This window comes from Podarcis muralis, chromosome 18 (genome assembly GCF_964188315.1).
Source record: "Podarcis muralis chromosome 18, rPodMur119.hap1.1, whole genome shotgun sequence".
In the NCBI taxonomy this organism is placed as follows: Eukaryota; Metazoa; Chordata; class Lepidosauria; order Squamata; family Lacertidae; genus Podarcis; species Podarcis muralis.
Genome location: NC_135672.1, coordinates 2,532,657 through 2,550,295, shown reverse-complemented (window position 1 = coordinate 2,550,295; position 17,639 = coordinate 2,532,657). Strand labels below are relative to the sequence as shown.

General features: G+C 45.8%; 1 long non-coding RNA gene across 1 annotated transcript in view; it reads left to right on the top strand.

The window, feature by feature from the left end:
* Window positions 1-17,432, top strand: part of LOC144326076 (uncharacterized) — a 30,031-nt gene extending 12,599 nt beyond the window's left edge. Inside the window, exons 4-6 of the long non-coding RNA XR_013391226.1 lie at window positions 6,845-7,025; window positions 8,444-8,559; window positions 16,910-17,432. This is a non-coding gene — a long non-coding RNA (uncharacterized LOC144326076). The remainder of the gene's footprint in view (window positions 1-6,844; window positions 7,026-8,443; window positions 8,560-16,909) is intronic.
* The last annotated feature ends 207 nt before the right edge of the window (window positions 17,433-17,639 follow it).

The window sequence follows — 17,639 nt, the reverse complement described above, 5'->3', positions numbered from 1 at the left end:
GAGAAAGGTTGCTCTGAACTTTTGACTCTCCCTTCCCCTTCGACATGTTCTGCGGAAGGAGAGCTTCTGTTGCACATGGAGCCAACTTGCTCCTTGACTTTGAGCAGAAACTTCTCTACTTGTAAACAATTGCATGTGCAGAAGCCAGGTGTGACGGAAAAGTTGGTTCCATAAGTATTTCTTTTTTACTTTTATCTCCTGCCAGGAAATGGTGAAAGAACAGCAGCCTCTGATTGGCTGAAGTTCCAGGAGGGAGAGTTTAAAAAGAGAGACGTTGGAGTGAGACAGGGAGTTGGGCTGTTGAGGGTGGTGTGGTTGGTTGAGTTGAGCTGGTTGAGGAAGGAGGTTGGGAGTTAGGTAGGGAGATAGGATAGGAGTGAGGTTGAAATACAACGAGGGTTGAGGAGGCAGAGTTGGTTCTGGAGAAAAGGTCCACTCCACTGTACAGTGAAGGACTGAGTGTAGTGTCTGAGTGTAGTGTCCTGCGGGAGTAATAGGACCAGATCTTGCTGGGAGACTGAGGCTGAGACAGAAGTAGGAGCTGAGATCTACTTAGGTCTCAAACTCGCCTGCAGGGGAGAGACTCTTCTGAGGAAAGAAGAGACTTCCAAAACCCAGTGAAGGAAGGGTGCGTGTGGTGAACCCTTAAGACTGTTACTGAAAGTCCCTCAGGAGCTGGATTTGTTAAAGGGGTGGGTAACTGAAGGAAAAGAGGGACGCGGGTGGTGCTGTGGTCTAAACCACAGAGCCTAGGGCTTGCCCAGGTCGGTGGTTCGAATCCCCACGACGGGGTGAGCTCCCGCTGCTTGGTCCCTGCTCCTGCCAACCTAGCAGTTTGAAAGAACATCAGAGTGCAAGTAGATAAATAGGTACCACTCCGGTGGGAAGGTAAACGGCGTTTCCGTGCGCTGCTCTGGTTCGCCAGAAGCAGCTTAGTCATGCTGGCCACATGACCCAGACATGCTGGCCACATGATCTGCGGACAAATGCTGGTTCCCTCGGCCAAGCGAGATGAGCGCCGCAACCCCAGAGTCGTCCGCGACTGGACATAACTGTTAGGGGTCCCTTTATCTTTAACTGAAGGAAAGTACCGCCTTAGAAAGGACCAAACTAGCAAGCTGAAACCTGTGAAAATGAATTGAAGTAGCGTATTATTATTGAAGTAACCGAAGTTTCTCCACTTGTATTATACTACCTTGTTTTAAAATAAATCTTTATTGTTATTTGAAAAACATCTGCTTGAGACTCCAGCTCACTGGTTATCCCCCACACCCAGGTCCCCTACAGAATACTCTGGGATAGTTAGCATTGGTTTTAAGGGTGGTTCAGTGAGGTGGGGGCAATATATGTAAGAAAGAGCAGGCACATTGAGGCGCCAAGCCCGTGGCACCAGGCTAGCATTCTAGCAGTTTTATTATTCTTTATCCATTTATTTATTAATATTTACTTCTTTCTTACTTACTCATTTCATCTCTTGCATAAAATCCACGTACCACAGGGTTAGGCCAATAACTCCCAAAGCGCTTTATGTAACAATCATAAAAAGTTTACAAACTTACTTCAGAACATACAAAAAGTTAAAATAATAAAACAGACTCAAATTACCTCAACTTCCTAAGAATCTGGGTGGATCCTTAACGAAAATATATTTTTTATAACAATAAATTTAATAAAGTCTCCATAGATATTCCAAAACACCTTTCTTCTTATACAACTGGTAAAAATAAATACATAATTTCTTCTTGACTCCCCACCTCTCCTTTCTCGATGTTTGTTTTTATTACTCCTTTTTATCAGATGTTTTAAAATATATATGCTTTTATTATGTAAGCCCCGATGTCGTCTTTCAATAATCCTCTGCCTTTGACTTCATGTATGGATGATGGTTTGACAGATAATATATCCCTGATCTCCATTCTTCCTTAAACAATCCATCATTTTGGATGGTCATTTTGGATGGTAATTTTAGCAGGTAATTTCACCATTTCAGCATATTCCCCCAGTTTCATAAGCCATTCCTCCTTGGTGGGGAACTCTTTCCATTTCTGTGCATATAAAGTTCTAGCTGCTGTGGTTGCATACATACATAAACTAGTCAGCTTTCTTAGGACCTTTACTAATTAATTTTATATTGCACCCTTCATTGGAATTCTACAGGTTGAATTGCTATAAGACTGAGAACTTAGTAAGCTTTCCACCAATTTGAAGTGTTGAAAGTTTAAGTAGGGTGCAATCTTGGCTAATTAACCTATTCTAAATGCTTCATTAGTGGCTGTTCTGCCAATTATTTTCACTTCCCATCTGATCTTGGTTTTGCTCTATAAATGGGGCCTGAATGGGAGGAACCTGAGGAGGAGGAGGAGGAGGAGGACCTGAATGGGAGGAACCTGAGTAGGAGGAGGAGGACCTGAATGGGAGGAACCTGAGTAGGAGGAGGAGGACCTGAATGGGAGGAACCTGAGTAGGAGGAGGAGGACTTGAATGGGAGGAACCTGAGTTGGAGGAGGAGGACCTGAATGGGAGGAACCTGAGTAGGAGGAGGAGGACCTGAATGGGAGGAACCTGAGTTGGAGGAGGAGGACCTGAATGGGAGGAACCTGAGTAGGAGGAGGAGGAGGAGGAGGACCTGAATGGGAGGAACCTGAGTAGGAGGAGGAGGACCTGAATGGGAGGAACCTGAGTAGGAGGAGGAGGACCTGAATGGGAGGAACCTGAGTAGGAGGAGGAGGACCTGAATGGGAGGAACCTGAGTTGGAGGAGGAGGACCTGAATGGGAGGAACCTGAGTAGGAGGAGGAGGACCTGAATGGGAGGAACCTGAGTTGGAGGAGGAGGACCTGAATGGGAGGAACCTGAGTAGGAGGAGGAGGAGGAAGAGGACCTGAATGGGAGGAACCTGAGTAGGAGGAGGAGGCCTCTCGCTCTTCCTTCCTGACTGAGCATAAGATGCCTCCTCTTAAAAGGTTTGGCAGGCAGGAAATACAACTATCTGGCTTCGTCTCATTGCTTCCCTCCAATAGATGAGTAGCTGTGTTTCCTTTAGGCACTTCTGGACACTGGGAACATGGACTATTTTAAGAATCACATGTCCCCTTAATTTCTGGTTGTGAGGTGCTCCTTTGTGTTCAGATCAGGCCTCAGCACAATAATGTAGCACTTGGGAAGGAAGATGCAGCCCAGAAGCCCAGCACTGGAGGCCAACATAGAGAAGATCTGCACGGCCACCATGTACTTGCCCTTGGTGCTCAGGTAGGTGGGCACAAAAGACACCCAAACGCTGCAGAAGACCAGCATGCTGAAGGTGATCAGCTTGGCTTCGTTGAAGGAGCCAGGCAGCTTCCTGGCTAGGAAAGCCACCGTGAAGCAGGTGGCAGCCAAGAAGCCCATGTAGCCGAGGGCAACGTAAAACATGGCCACAGACCCTTCGTTGCATTGCAGGATGATCTCTTCCACCTGGGAGAGCATGTCGGGCTCTGGGAATGGGGGAGAAGAGCCCAGCCAGATGGTGCAGATGAGAACTTGCCCCCCAGAACAGGAGATGACAATGGAGTTGGCCAGACTCTTGCCCAGCCATCTCCTCACCCTGTTCCCGGGCTTTGTGGCCAGGAAGGCCAGCACCACCGTGATGGTCTTTGCCAAGACAGAAGAAACAGCAGCTGAGAAGATGATGCTGAAGGCCGTTTGTCGGAGAAGGCAGGTCTCTTTCCTTGGGCGCCCGATGAAGAGGAAGGAGGACAAAAAGGAAAGCAGGAGGGAGACGAGGAGGATGTAGGAGAGGTCCCGGTTGTTGACTTTGACTATGGGAGTGTCCTTGTATTTAATGAAGATTCCCAACACAATGCCTGCTGTTAAGGACAGGAAGAGGGCAATGGAAGCTAACACCATTCCCAAATATTCTTCATAAGCCAGGAAGATGATAATCTTGGGGGCACATTGATTTCTGTCCTTGTTTGGATACTGATCTTCTGAACATTTGGTGCAATGTTCTGCATCTGAGGAAGAGGAAAAAGAGTGGCTGCAGCATCAGTTACATCCCTAAGGATCTGTGCTCTGCTACGTTTTGAAAAACTCTGTGGTGGACCTCAGGAAATAAGAATGCTAAATGAGGTAAAGCAAAAATTGTGAGGTAGGATAAACTGAGTAGCAATGAGCACTCCACTTCTGTTAACTGCATTGTTTGGATCCTGCCTAATCCTGAAGAAACAGCTCTTTAACTTGACATTTGAAATGCAGTTTTCTGTTGCTTCCATGCAATGTTCATAGTAGTGAGATCAAAACAGTCCATTGATTATATTGTAATAATTTTCATATGAAGTATTGTTCATTTTTTATTGTGCTTTTGCTATTAAACATTTGCTGGTTTGCATCACCTGTCCATTACTCTTTATAAATGTCAAAATGATTTCCTTTTTGGTGTGACTTGGTATGAAAAATAAAAAAGGAATGCTTTATGGGCATTCCTCTCACAGCTGCCCACTTTCAACCCCAGAGATGTCTTCCTCATGGTCATTCCTATCAACTCACTTCCTGGATGTAATAAAGTTGATTAATCCTAAAGAAGTTGAGGAAGGAGCCCCAATATCTGCAGAATTCTCACAAAAAGTGTGTGAGACTGGATTACTGCCCAGTGTTTACTCTCTCTCGGAATACTGTAATGGTTCTAGGGGTTGCTCGTGCATAAATCGGCGCCACACCTTGCTGAGTTGTCTGAGTGAACCCTTTCTGTCCGGAGAGCCACTCACCTGTGGCTGTCTCAATCGCTGGCAGAATCCGTCAGTGGGCGTTTCTTGAACTTCTTCCAGCAAAGAAGCTCTTTGACACCTAGTCTCCGCCTACTCTCCCTGCGCGGAAGCCTTCTGCGCAGGGAGGGTGTTGGCAGCGGAGGACCCATGCTCTCCCTGCAGGTCTCTGGCGAGGAGTCATGGAGCCACCTCGCCGATTCCCCAATCTGCCCCCCTTCTCCACTGGTGCTACGCTGATTTCCTTCCCCAGAAGATGGGCTGCTTCTCTCCCTCCCGGGACGCTCTCCAGAATCCCTCTGGAGCCCTCCCTCTCGCTCTGGCTCCGATGGCAGTTCCCTGACAAATACCTTCCCCTTGGAGTCACCCACCTTCCTGGGCGGAGAAGGTCCCTTCCGCACACCGAGCACAAGCATAGCAGCAAACGGGCTTTCCTTCCAGAACCACCTTGGCATATCCAGGTCGACATCTTTCTGTACACCTGGAACGAGGTACGGCCTAACCAGAAAGACAAGAAGGTGCAACAAAGAGGAACAGTTAGGAGTATTTGTGGGTATGTAATTCACTCATAGGGTGAATTGAAACTGATCTCTGGACTGCAGCCTTTGACGCCCTCATCAGGGTCCTTTCAACCCCCCACTGACCATTGGGGTGACCAGAATATCTTGTTCTTCGTTCAGGACAACTGAGGTTTGCGCCACAGAACTCTGATTCCTCTTCTCCGTTTACCTGCTTCCCTGCTTAAAAAATCTTCAAAGAAGATAGCAATGGAGTCTGAAATGTGATTTCCCCAATTTTCAGGATTCTGATAATCTCTCAACCACTAATTTAGATAAATTTAATATGACTTTTCCAAATATTGGTTTCCCTCACTCTGTTCTTGAGGGATGCAAGGTTTCCTCTTGTCGCTGATCTATTTCCCTAGTTATTTCTAGTTTACATGCCATTTCTTAACGTTAACCTTATATTACAATAGGGTTGTTGTTTTTTTAAATTATCATCTTTCACCAACAACTGTGAATGGTGTCTTCTCTGAGGACCTCTGGGCTCTATGCTTTCTGTGAGCATCCCAAATTTCCCACCTATCTCAGCTGCTGTGGAAAGAAGGAGTGGCCGTTGCAGCTGTTATTGGACGGTCAATACATCATTGGTCAACCTGATATAGTCATTTTGCAGCAGTTGTTCAAGGAAAAGCATATTCAGGATCTCCTAGCCTCCCCTCTCTGTGATTCCCCCTACCTTGTTGAATTTCTTGGGCCACTCAATGGCTTCTGGGTTAATGGTGAACTTTATGCTAGCAGACGTCTCTCTCCTTATATTCCCAATAACGACACAAGACTTATTGGGAGAGATCACCCAGTTCACAATATCAAAGTCTGCTGGCAGCTCCCAGTTCTCATCCAAGCACAGCCTGCCTCTGGAAGTATTCAAACACTGGATTTCTCTCAAGAAAGGGTGAAGCTGGAATGACAGGGGAAAGCACCAGCACTGAGAAAGCTTGAAGCCAAGATGGATATCTCAGTCCTACTCACTTCAATCTCTTATGATTTGGGGCCTGGGTGTATCTCATGTAGACTGGAATTCCTATTCAGCCATTTTTATTACTACAGACCCTGCAAGTGCCCCAATTTTCCAGGGATGTCCCTGGATTAGAGTCAGTTTTTCATTTGATCCCGAAATTCCCCACTTTTCCTTTTCTTCATTGGAGAAAAGTTGGCAGATGTGGAGTTATCCAACCCACAAGCCGTCCAATCCTGTATCGGGAATTTTAATATGTTTTATATTTTAGTATGAATTTCTTTATTTTGGGAGCTGCCCAGAGTGCTGAGGCAAGCCAAAAAGATGTGTGGGGTATAAACAGTGATATATTTCTAGCAAAAAGGGTGCCGGAAATCACCATGAACACCTCCCTCTGAGAATGGCAATGGTACCCGCCTGAGAGGTGCCAGAACTGAGTTTGAGTGAGTCCCGACCCCCCAGTAAAAAAGCCCTAGGTATCAACAGTAAAATTTTCATTATGGAATGGTATGTCCCTATTTTCATCAGAGAAATGTTGGGCGGTCTGCTACTATTACTAATACTAATAGTAATTATCATATGTTGCAGGTCTATCCCCAGTCAAGATCAGCATCTGTGTGGAGTGCAGTTTGCAAAAAGGGGAAGGAAATACCTGCCACGGCTGTAGCCTTTGGGGTCCCCATTGCTCTCCTTCCTCCACCATCAGCCTCCTCTGGGATCTCGAGGAAAGCGAAGCATGCAAGGCCTGAGCCACAGCTTGAACATGGATGTAAGTGCCATAGCTGTCTAGAGACAGGGCTCTCTCATGCACCCCTTGGGATAATGGCTCCAGTTTCTCCTCCTCTTTGCATCTTATCCTGCCTTTCACGGACAACAAATGCTTTGAATATGAACACTGAAATGCTTGATTGAAATAATCCCTAAGATTGAACTGCAATTTGTCACCTTTGCTGCTCCTTATTCCGGTCTGAATTGCAAAGGACAGAGAACCATGGAGGTGCTGGAATAAATTTGGAGGGATGTAAAAGCCATTTCTGATTTCTAGCAAAGATGTTGTGATCCAGACTTTTGCCCCTATTTCCTTCTCATAGATAAAGTGTATTGCCATGAGGATTACGATAGTCTGTGAATTCGTTATATAGGAAACAAATACCCCAACTTGTCTCCATAGGAAAAAAGGTTCCCCAGGCCTGATAAATTGACCTGGATCATTTTCTGGTACTCTTTTTGATAAAGCAATGCAGATCCCTTTGCTGAGCAGCAGAGGTTTCACAGCGCTCACAAATCTTTCTCCACTGTCATTGTCTGGAGTGAAGAGGCCAATCCACGTCCATCCAAAATGCAGGAGCAATTCAACAATCCCCTGGTACTGACTTTCCTCTTTGGGACTCATCCGGTAGACAAAAGGGAACAGGGTTTTACCTTCGAGAACCTGGGAAGTGAAGCCATAACTGATCTAGCAAGGAAAGCAAAAGATCAGCAATTTATTTTACTTTCAGCATAATGGGTATTTAATCATCTGAAATGCCTGATATCTAAATCTCTGCTGGCTGAGGCTGATGGGAGTTTTAGTCGGAAACATCTGGAGGTGTCAAGTTGGTAAAGGCTCAGTTTTGAAAAAGGGATGTTGAATCCATAGCTCAGGATTTTCCCATTTTGAAAAATATCCTCACTTGACCCCTCCCAAGAGAAAATAGAATTTTACACAGTTGGAATTCTCTGTGCTTCCATGCTCTCCCACTACTTACCTGTGGGATTTTGTAGATGCCTGACAAGGCTGAAATCACTCTTGAGATGAAAGTGTTGCTTCTTTCAAGAACAGCCAGCAGCTGATTCTGTTCTCCACAGTGATAATTGGGAATATTGCATCCACTGCCTGCAAGCAGCTCTAGCATGGCGTCCGAAGTCATCCTTGCATCAAAATAGTTCTCATAGATGTTGTAGCCCAGGGTGATGTTGGGTAAGAGCCTGAGATCCTGGTTGATCTCTTGAATGGTGAACAGGAAAGACAACATGTGCCAGTAGAACCTAGGTGCCTCCCTGCAATAAATGAACCCTTTAAACAGAGTGCAACTGGCATTCGTATGAAGGGGGGTGGGGACATTATATGATCCACAAAGATTAATATTTGTTTGTTTCTTTGTTTTTCCATCCTTCTGCATTGACATCAAATCTTTTCCTGTCTAGCATAGAGGAAGAATTTGGAAATCTCTGCTCCATTACAGCACCTTTGAAGCACACAGAGCTGTTCAACAGTGGAACGGACTCCCTCCGAAGGTGACCATGTGTCATGGATGCTTCAGGTGAGATTCCTCCGGGTCCCTTCCATCTCTACCACTCTATGATTCTATTCTACTGTGGTTTTATGAGTAAGAAATGAAGGCGCCCCTCAAAAATTGTGATATACTGGGAAGTTGCTGCAAAGGCTGCTTTTCTTGCAGTGGTCTTTGGCTTCTTCCAAGGGGCTAGACTATAGGTAGGTAAGAGACCATTTTATTGACAGAAGAGAAGCACCAAATACCTCAGTCCCCTTTTACTTACATATGGGGCCTGGTGGCTTGCAGGTTTGACTGTGTGGTAAAATTATAATTTTGTCCATATTCTGGATCAGAAACTACACGAATGAGCACACCTCCCTTTACTAGAATCTTTTACTAGACACCCCTCCCCAGCTCCCAGCTCCTCCAACAGCAAGCCCAATGGTCAGGGCAGGGTAGTCCTGCAACACCAGCCCTTGGCTCCCCAGCCCTGAGAAAGGGGCTATTTCCTTGATAAACAGGAACCATTATAAGGAGTGGAGGACCATGAAACCATCTGCATATAAGTGCATACACTTCAGTCCTGGCGAAGGGTGTCTGAGAAAAGTTGTATGGCGTTTCCTCAACAAAGCGTTTTGGAGAGATGATCCCACTGATGAAAAAGTGTCCAGGCCGGTAGTAATTGCGAGCATCCGTTTGATCCCTGACCAGATTCAAGGGGCATTTCGCCTTGTGGTTCCCGCAGACTCCAAAGGACATCATGAGCAGCAGAAGCAGCAACAGAAGGAGCAGGGATCTCATTCTGGCTCTGCCTCCTCCTCCTCTTACCTGCCAAGGAGGCAAAGCAGAAGAACCCAAAGACTCTTGCAAGACCAGACTGGGTGGGCTTTCCCAATCTGGGTGGTTTTCAACTCTACCTTCTGAGCTTGGAAGCACAAGGCAGGCACCTCCCTCTTTCTCCAGCTCTGCATCTTCACTCGGTCTGTCTCCATCACAGGAAATATTCTCTGCACCAACTTTTCCCCCCCAGACACAGTGCAATTAATATTGTCATGTTGCTTTCCGAGGCTCATGCAATCTACAGAAATATCTCCTGAGCTTTCAGAAGATGAGAAGACTATAATTTTTATTATTCCAAGTGGAATAAGTTTCATCACAAAAACTTTCTGGAGTCTTGAATGGCTCAAGCAGCAGGTGCAGAGCTGGAGAAAAACATGGTGCACAGAAGTCAAGGGGTGTGTTTGGGAGTTGGAAGTTTGGCCTGAACTTTGCTCCCAAGGACCAAAGAAGGAGCTGGATCTGACCATGGACTCTCCTTCCTTGGAGGTTTTGAAGCAGCGTTTGGATGGCCATCTGTTAGGGATGCTTTAGCATTGCAGAGGGTTGGACTAGAGGACCTTGGGGTCCCTTTCCAAGTCTCCCATTCTATGATTCATTGGAGGTTTTTAAGAAGAGGTGGGAAGGTCAGGGATGGACAACAGCCAGATGAAGGAGTCCCAGCCTTGAATCCCGGGCATCCTAAGCCCTTTTAAAATGTGGGGGTTCGGGGGGGACATTATTGGGGTGTTGTTTTTATTTTGATTATATATGTTGTGGTTTTATATTTTGATTTTGTTCTGTGAACCGCCCTGAGACCTCCAGGGAGAGAGCGGTATATAGATTCAGTACATCAATAAATAAAGGAATAAATATGAATAAATAAAAATGAATAAATGAAGAATGCTGATAAATGCCATCCTCAGTACTGTGAACGGGATACATGGTGGTGGGATCTTGTTTCCTGGAGGCTGCTAGAGACAGAGACTGGTGGAGCCTGCGATGGGGAGGGTTTTCTCAAGCCCACCGTCTGGCCACTTTGGGTGGGTCTGGGCTGCTTGATTCCTGCCGCTCTCTTCTGGTTCTCCCCTGGAAGGGAAGTAGCACCTTGGTGGCTTTGAAGCCATTTCAAGTGAATTTCCACCCCATCTTTGAAAGGCTTCTCCAACAGAGGGAAGCTCTCTGGGGTTGGTGGAGGGGAGAAAGGTTGCTCTGAACTTTTGACTCTCCCTTCCCCTTCGACATGTTCTGCGGAAGGAGAGCTTCTGTTGCACATGGAGCCAACTTGCTCCTTGACTTTGAGCAGAAACTTCTCTACTTGTAAACAATTGCATGTGCAGAAGCCAGGTGTGACGGAAAAGTTGGTTCCATAAGTATTTCTTTTTTACTTTTATCTCCTGCCAGGAAATGGTGAAAGAACAGCAGCCTCTGATTGGCTGAAGTTCCAGGAGGGAGAGTTTAAAAAGAGAGACGTTGGAGTGAGACAGGGAGTTGGGCTGTTGAGGGTGGTGTGGTTGGTTGAGTTGAGCTGGTTGAGGAAGGAGGTTGGGAGTTAGGTAGGGAGATAGGATAGGAGTGAGGTTGAAATACAACGAGGGTTGAGGAGGCAGAGTTGGTTCTGGAGAAAAGGTCCACTCCACTGTACAGTGAAGGACTGAGTGTAGTGTCTGAGTGTAGTGTCCTGCGGGAGTAATAGGACCAGATCTTGCTGGGAGACTGAGGCTGAGACAGAAGTAGGAGCTGAGATCTACTTAGGTCTCAAACTCGCCTGGAGGGGAGAGACTCTTCTGAGGAAAGAAGAGACTTCCAAAACCCAGTGAAGGAAGGGTGCGTGTGGTGAACCCTTAAGACTGTTACTGAAAGTCCCTCAGGAGCTGGATTTGTTAAAGGGGTGGGTAACTGAAGGAAAAGAGGGACGCGGGTGGTGCTGTGGTCTAAACCACAGAGCCTAGGGCTTGCCCAGGTCGGTGGTTCGAATCCCCACGACGGGGTGAGCTCCCGCTGCTCGGTCCCTGCTCCTGCCAACCTAGCAGTTTGAAAGAACATCAGAGTGCAAGTAGATAAATAGGTACCACTCCAGTGGGAAGGTAAACGGCGTTTCCGTGCGCTGCTCTGGTTCGCCAGAAGCAGCTTAGTCATGCTGGCCACATGACCCAGACATGCTGGCCACATGATCTGCGGACAAATGCTGGTTCCCTCGGCCAAGCGAGATGAGCGCCGCAACCCCAGAGTCGTCCGCGACTGGACATAACTGTTAGGGGTCCCTTTATCTTTAACTGAAGGAAAGTACCGCCTTAGAAAGGACCAAACTAGCAAGCTGAAACCTGTGAAAATGAATTGAACTAGCGTATTATTATTGAAGTAACCTAAGTTTCTCCACTTGTATTATACTACCTTGTTTTAAAATAAATCTTTATTGTTATTTGAAAAACATCTGCTTGAGACTCCAGCTCACTGGTTATCCCCCACACCCAGGTCCCCTACAGAATACTCTGGGATAGTTAGCATTGGTTTTAAGGGTGGTTCAGTGAGGTGGGGGCAATATATGTAAGAAAGAGCAGGCACATTGAGGCGCCAAGCCCGTGGCACCAGGCTAGCATTCTAGCAGTTTTATTATTCTTTATCCATTTATTTATTAATATTTACTTCTTTCTTACTTACTCATTTCATCTCTTGCATAAAATCCACGTACCACAGGGTTAGGCCAATAACTCCCAAAGCGCTTTATGTAACAATCATAAAAAGTTTACAAACTTACTTCAGAACATACAAAAAGTTAAAATAATAAAACAGACTCAAATTACCTCAACTTCCTAAGAATCTGGGTGGATCCTTAACGAAAATATATTTTTTATAACAATAAATTTAATAAAGTCTCCATAGATATTCCAAAACACCTTTCTTCTTATACAACTGGTAAAAATAAATACATAATTTCTTCTTGACTCCCCACCTCTCCTTTCTCGATGTTTGTTTTTATTACTCCTTTTTATCAGATGTTTTAAAATATATATGCTTTTATTATGTAAGCCCCGATGTCGTCTTTCAATAATCCTCTGCCTTTGACTTCATGTATGGATGATGGTTTGACAGATAATATATCCCTGATCTCCATTCTTCCTTAAACAATCCATCATTTTGGATGGTCATTTTGGATGGTAATTTTAGCAGGTAATTTCACCATTTCAGCATATTCCCCCAGTTTCATAAGCCATTCCTCCTTGGTGGGGAACTCTTTCCATTTCTGTGCATATAAAGTTCTAGCTGCTGTGGTTGCATACATACATAAACTAGTCAGCTTTCTTAGGACCTTTACTAATTAATTTTATATTGCACCCTTCATTGGAATTCTACAGGTTGAATTGCTATAAGACTGAGAACTTAGTAAGCTTTCCACCAATTTGAAGTGTTGAAAGTTTAAGTAGGGTGCAATCTTGGCTAATTAACCTATTCTAAATGCTTCATTAGTGGTTGTTCTGCCAATTATTTTCACTTCCCATCTGATCTTGGTTTTGCTCTGTAAATGGGGCCTGAATGGGAGGAACCTGAGGAGGAGGAGGAGGAGGAGGAGGACCTGAATGGGAGGAACCTGAGGAGGAGGAGGAGGAGGAGGAGGACCTGAATGGGAGGAACCTGAGTAGGAGGAGGAGGCCTCTCGCTCTTCCTTCCTGACTGAGCATAAGATGCCTCCTCTTAAAAGGTTTGGCAGGCAGGAAATACAACTATCTGGCTTCGTCTCATTGCTTCCCTCCAATAGATGAGTAGCTGTGTTTCCTTTAGGCACTTCTGGACACTGGGAACATGGACTATTTTAAGAATCACATGTCCCCTTAATTTCTGGTTGTGAGGTGCTCCTTTGTGTTCAGATCAGGCCTCAGCACAATCATGTAGCACTTGGGAAGGAAGATGCAGCCCAGAAGCCCAGCACTGGAGGCCAACATAGAGAAGATCTGCACGGCCACCATGTACTTGCCCTTGGTGCTCAGGTAGGTGGGCACAAAAGACACCCAAACGCTGCAGAAGACCAGCATGCTGAAGGTGATCAGCTTGGCTTCGTTGAAGGAGCCAGGCAGCTTCCTGGCTAGGAAAGCCACCGTGAAGCAGGTGGCAGCCAAGAAGCCCATGTAGCCGAGGGCAACGTAAAACATGGCCACAGACCCTTCGTTGCATTGCAGGATGATCTCTTCCAGCTGGGAGAGCATGTCGGGCTCTGGGAATGGGGGAGAAGAGCCCAGCCAGATGGTGCAGATGAGAACTTGCCCCCCAGAACAGGAGATGACAATGGAGTTGGCCAGACTCTTGCCCAGCCATCTCCTCACCCTGTTCCCGGGCTTTGTGGCCAGGAAGGCCAGCACCACCGTGATGGTCTTTGCCAAGACAGAAGAAACAGCAGCTGAGAAGATGATGCTGAAGGCCGTTTGTCGGAGAAGGCAGGTCTCTTTCCTTGGGCGCCCGATGAAGAGGAAGGAGGACAAAAAGGAAAGCAGGAGGGAGACGAGGAGGATGTAGGAGAGGTCCCGGTTGTTGGCTTTGACTATGGGAGTGTCCTTGTATTTAATGAAGATTCCCAACACAATGCCTGCTGTTAAGGACAAGAAGAGGGCAATGGAAGCTAACACCATTCCCAAATATTCTTCATAAGCCAGGAAGATGATAATCTTGGGGGCACATTGATTTCTGTCCTTGTTTGGATACTGATCTTCTGAACATTTGGTGCAATGTTCTGCATCTGAGGAAGAGGAAAAAGAGTGGCTGCAGCATCAGTTACATCCCTAAGGATCTGTGCTCTGCTACGTTTTGAAAAACTCTGTGGTGGACCTCAGGAAATAAGAATGCTAAATGAGGTAAAGCAAAAATTGTGAGGTAGGATAAACTGAGTAGCAATGAGCACTCCACTTCTGTTAACTGCATTGTTTGGATCCTGCCTAATCCTGAAGAAACAGCTCTTTAACTTGACATTTGAAATGCAGTTTTCTGTTGCTTCCATGCAATGTTCATAGTAGTGAGATCAAAACAGTCCATTGATTATATTGTAATAATTTTCATTTGAAATATTTTATTTTTTATTGTGCTTTTGCTATTAAACATTTGCTGGTTTGCATCACCTGTCCATTACTCTTTATAAATGTCAAAATGATTTCCTTTTTGGTGTGACTTGGTATGAAAAATAAAAAAGGAATGCTTTATGGGCATTCCTCTCACAGCTGCCCACTTTCAACCCCAGAGATGTCTTCCTCATGGTCATTCCTATCAACTCACTTCCTGGATGTAATAAAGTTGATTAATCCTAAAGAAGTTGAGGAAGGAGCCCCAATATCTGCAGAATTCTCACAAAAAGTGTGTGAGACTGGATTACTGCCCAGTGTTTACTCTCTCTCGGAATACTGTAATGGTTCTAGGGGTTGCTCGTGCATAAATCGGCGCCACACCTTGCTGAGTTGTCTGAGTGAACCCTTTCTGTCCGGAGAGCCACTCACCTGTGGCTGTCTCAATCGCTGGCAGAATCCGTCAGTGGGCGTTTCTTGAACTTCTTCCAGCAAAGAAGCTCTTTGACACCTAGTCTCCGCCTACTCTCCCTGCGCGGAAGCCTTCTGCGCAGGGAGGGTGTTGGCAGCGGAGGACCCATGCTCTCCCTGCAGGTCTCTGGCGAGGAGTCATGGAGCCACCTCGCCGATTCCCCAATCTGCCCCCCTTCTCCACTGGTGCTACACTGATTTCCTTCCCCAGAAGATGGGCTGCTTCTCTCCCTCCCGGGACGCTCTCCAGAATCCCTCTGGAGCCCTCCCTCTCGCTCTGGCTCCGATGGCAGTTCCCTGACAAATACCTTCCCCTTGGAGTCACCCACCTTCCTGGGCGGAGAAGGTCCCTTCCGCACACCGAGCACAAGCATAGCAGCAAACGGGCTTTCCTTCCAGAACCACCTTGGCATATCCAGGTCGACATCTTTCTGTACACCTGGAACGAGGTACGGCCTAACCAGAAAGACAAGAAGGTGCAACAAAGAGGAACAGTTAGGAGTATTTGTGGGTATGTAATTCACTCATAGGGTAAATTGAAACTGATCTCTGGACTGCAGCCTTTGACCCCTCATCAGGGTCCTTTCAACCCCCCACTGACCATTGGGGTGACCAGAATATCTTGTTCTTCGTTCAGGACAACTGAGGTTTGCGCCACAGAACTCTGATTCCTCTTCTCCGTTTACCTGCTTCCCTGCTTAAAAAATCTTCAAAGAAGATAGCAATGGAGTCTGAAATGTGATTTCCCCAATTTTCAGGATTCTGATAATCTCTCAACCACTAATTTAGATAAATTTAATATGACTTTTCCAAATATTGGTTTCCCTCACTCTGTTCTTGAGGGATGCAAGGTTTCCTCTTGTCGCTGATCTATTTCCCTAGTTATTTCTAGTTTACATGCCATTTCTTAACGTTAACCTTATATTACAATAGGGTTGTTGTTTTTTTAAATTATCATCTTTCACCAACAACTGTGAATGGTGTCTTCTCTGAGGACCTCTGGGCTCTATGCTTTCTGTGAGCATCCCAAATTTCCCACCTATCTCAGCTGCTGTGGAAAGAAGGAGTGGCCGTTGCAGCTGTTATTGGACGGTCAATACATCATTGGTCAACCTGATATAGTCATTTTGCAGCAGTTGTTCAAGGAAAAGCATATTCAGGATCTCCTAGCCTCCCCTCTCTGTGATTCCCCCTACCTTGTTGAATTTCTTGGGCCACTCAATGGCTTCTGGGTTAATGGTGAACTTTATGCTAGCAGACGTCTCTCTCCTTATATTCCCAATAACGACACAAGACTTATTGGGAGAGATCACCCAGTTCACAATATCAAAGTCTGCTGGCAGCTCCCAGTTCTCATCCAAGCACAGCCTGCCTCTGGAAGTATTCAAACACTGGATTTCTCTCAAGAAAGGGTGAAGCTGGAATGACAGGGGAAAGCACCAGCACTGAGAAACCTGGAAGCCAAGATGGATATCTCAGTCCTACTCACTTCAATCTCTTATGATTTGGGGCCTGGGTGTATCTCATGTAGACTGGAATTCCTATTCAGCCATTTTTATTACTACAGACCCTGCAAGTGCCCCAATTTTCCAGGGATGTCCCTGGATTAGAGTCAGTTTTTCATTTGATCCCGAAATTCCCCACTTTTCCTTTTCTTCATTGGAGAAAAGTTGGCAGATGTGGAGTTATCCAACCCACAAGCCGTCCAATCCTGTATCGGGAATTTTAATATGTTTTATATTTTAGTATGAATTTCTTTATTTTGGGAGCTGCCCAGAGTGCTGAGGCAAGCCAAAAAGATGTGTGGGGTATAAACAGTGATATATTTCTAGCAAAAAGGGTGCCGGAAATCACCATGAACACCTCCCTCTGAGAATGGCAATGGTACCCGCCTGAGAGGTGCCAGAACTGAGTTTGAGTGAGTCCCGACCCCCCAGTAAAAAAGCCCTAGGTATCTACAGTAAAATTTTCATTATGGAATGGTATGTCCCTATTTTCATCAGAGAAATGTTGGGCGGTCTGCTACTATTACTAATACTAATAGTAATTATGATATGTTGCAGGTCTATCCCCAGTCAAGATCAGCATCTGTGTGGAGTGCAGTTTGCAAAAAGGGGAAGGAAATACCTGCCACGGCTGTAGCCTTTGGGGTCCCCATTGCTCTCCTTCCTCCACCATCAGCCTCCTCTGGGATCTCGAGGAAAGCGAAGCATGCAAGGCCTGAGCCACAGCTTGAACATGGATGTAAGTGCCATAGCTGTCTAGAGACAGGGCTCTCTCATGCACCCCTTGGGATAATGGCTCCAGTTTCTCCTCCTCTTTGCATCTTATCCTGCCTTTCACGGACAACAAATGCTTTGAATATGAACACTGAAATGCTTGATTGAAATAATCCCTAAGATTGAACTGCAATTTGTCACCTTTGCTGCTCCTTATTCCGGTCTGAATTGCAAAGGACAGAGAACCATGGAGGTGCTGGAATAAATTTGGAGGGATGTAAAAGCCATTTCTGATTTCTAGCAAAGATGTTGTGATCCAGACTTTTGCCCCTATTTCCTTCTCATAGATAAAGTGTATTGCCATGAGGATTACGATAGTCTGTGAATTCGTTATATAGGAAACAAATACCCCAACTTGTCTCCATAGGAAAAAAGGTTCCCCAGGCCTGATAAATTGACCTGGATCATTTTCTGGTACTCTTTTTGATAAAGCAATGCAGATCCCTTTGCTGAGCAGCAGAGGTTTCACAGCGCTCACAAATCTTTCTCCACTGTCATTGTCTGGAGTGAAGAG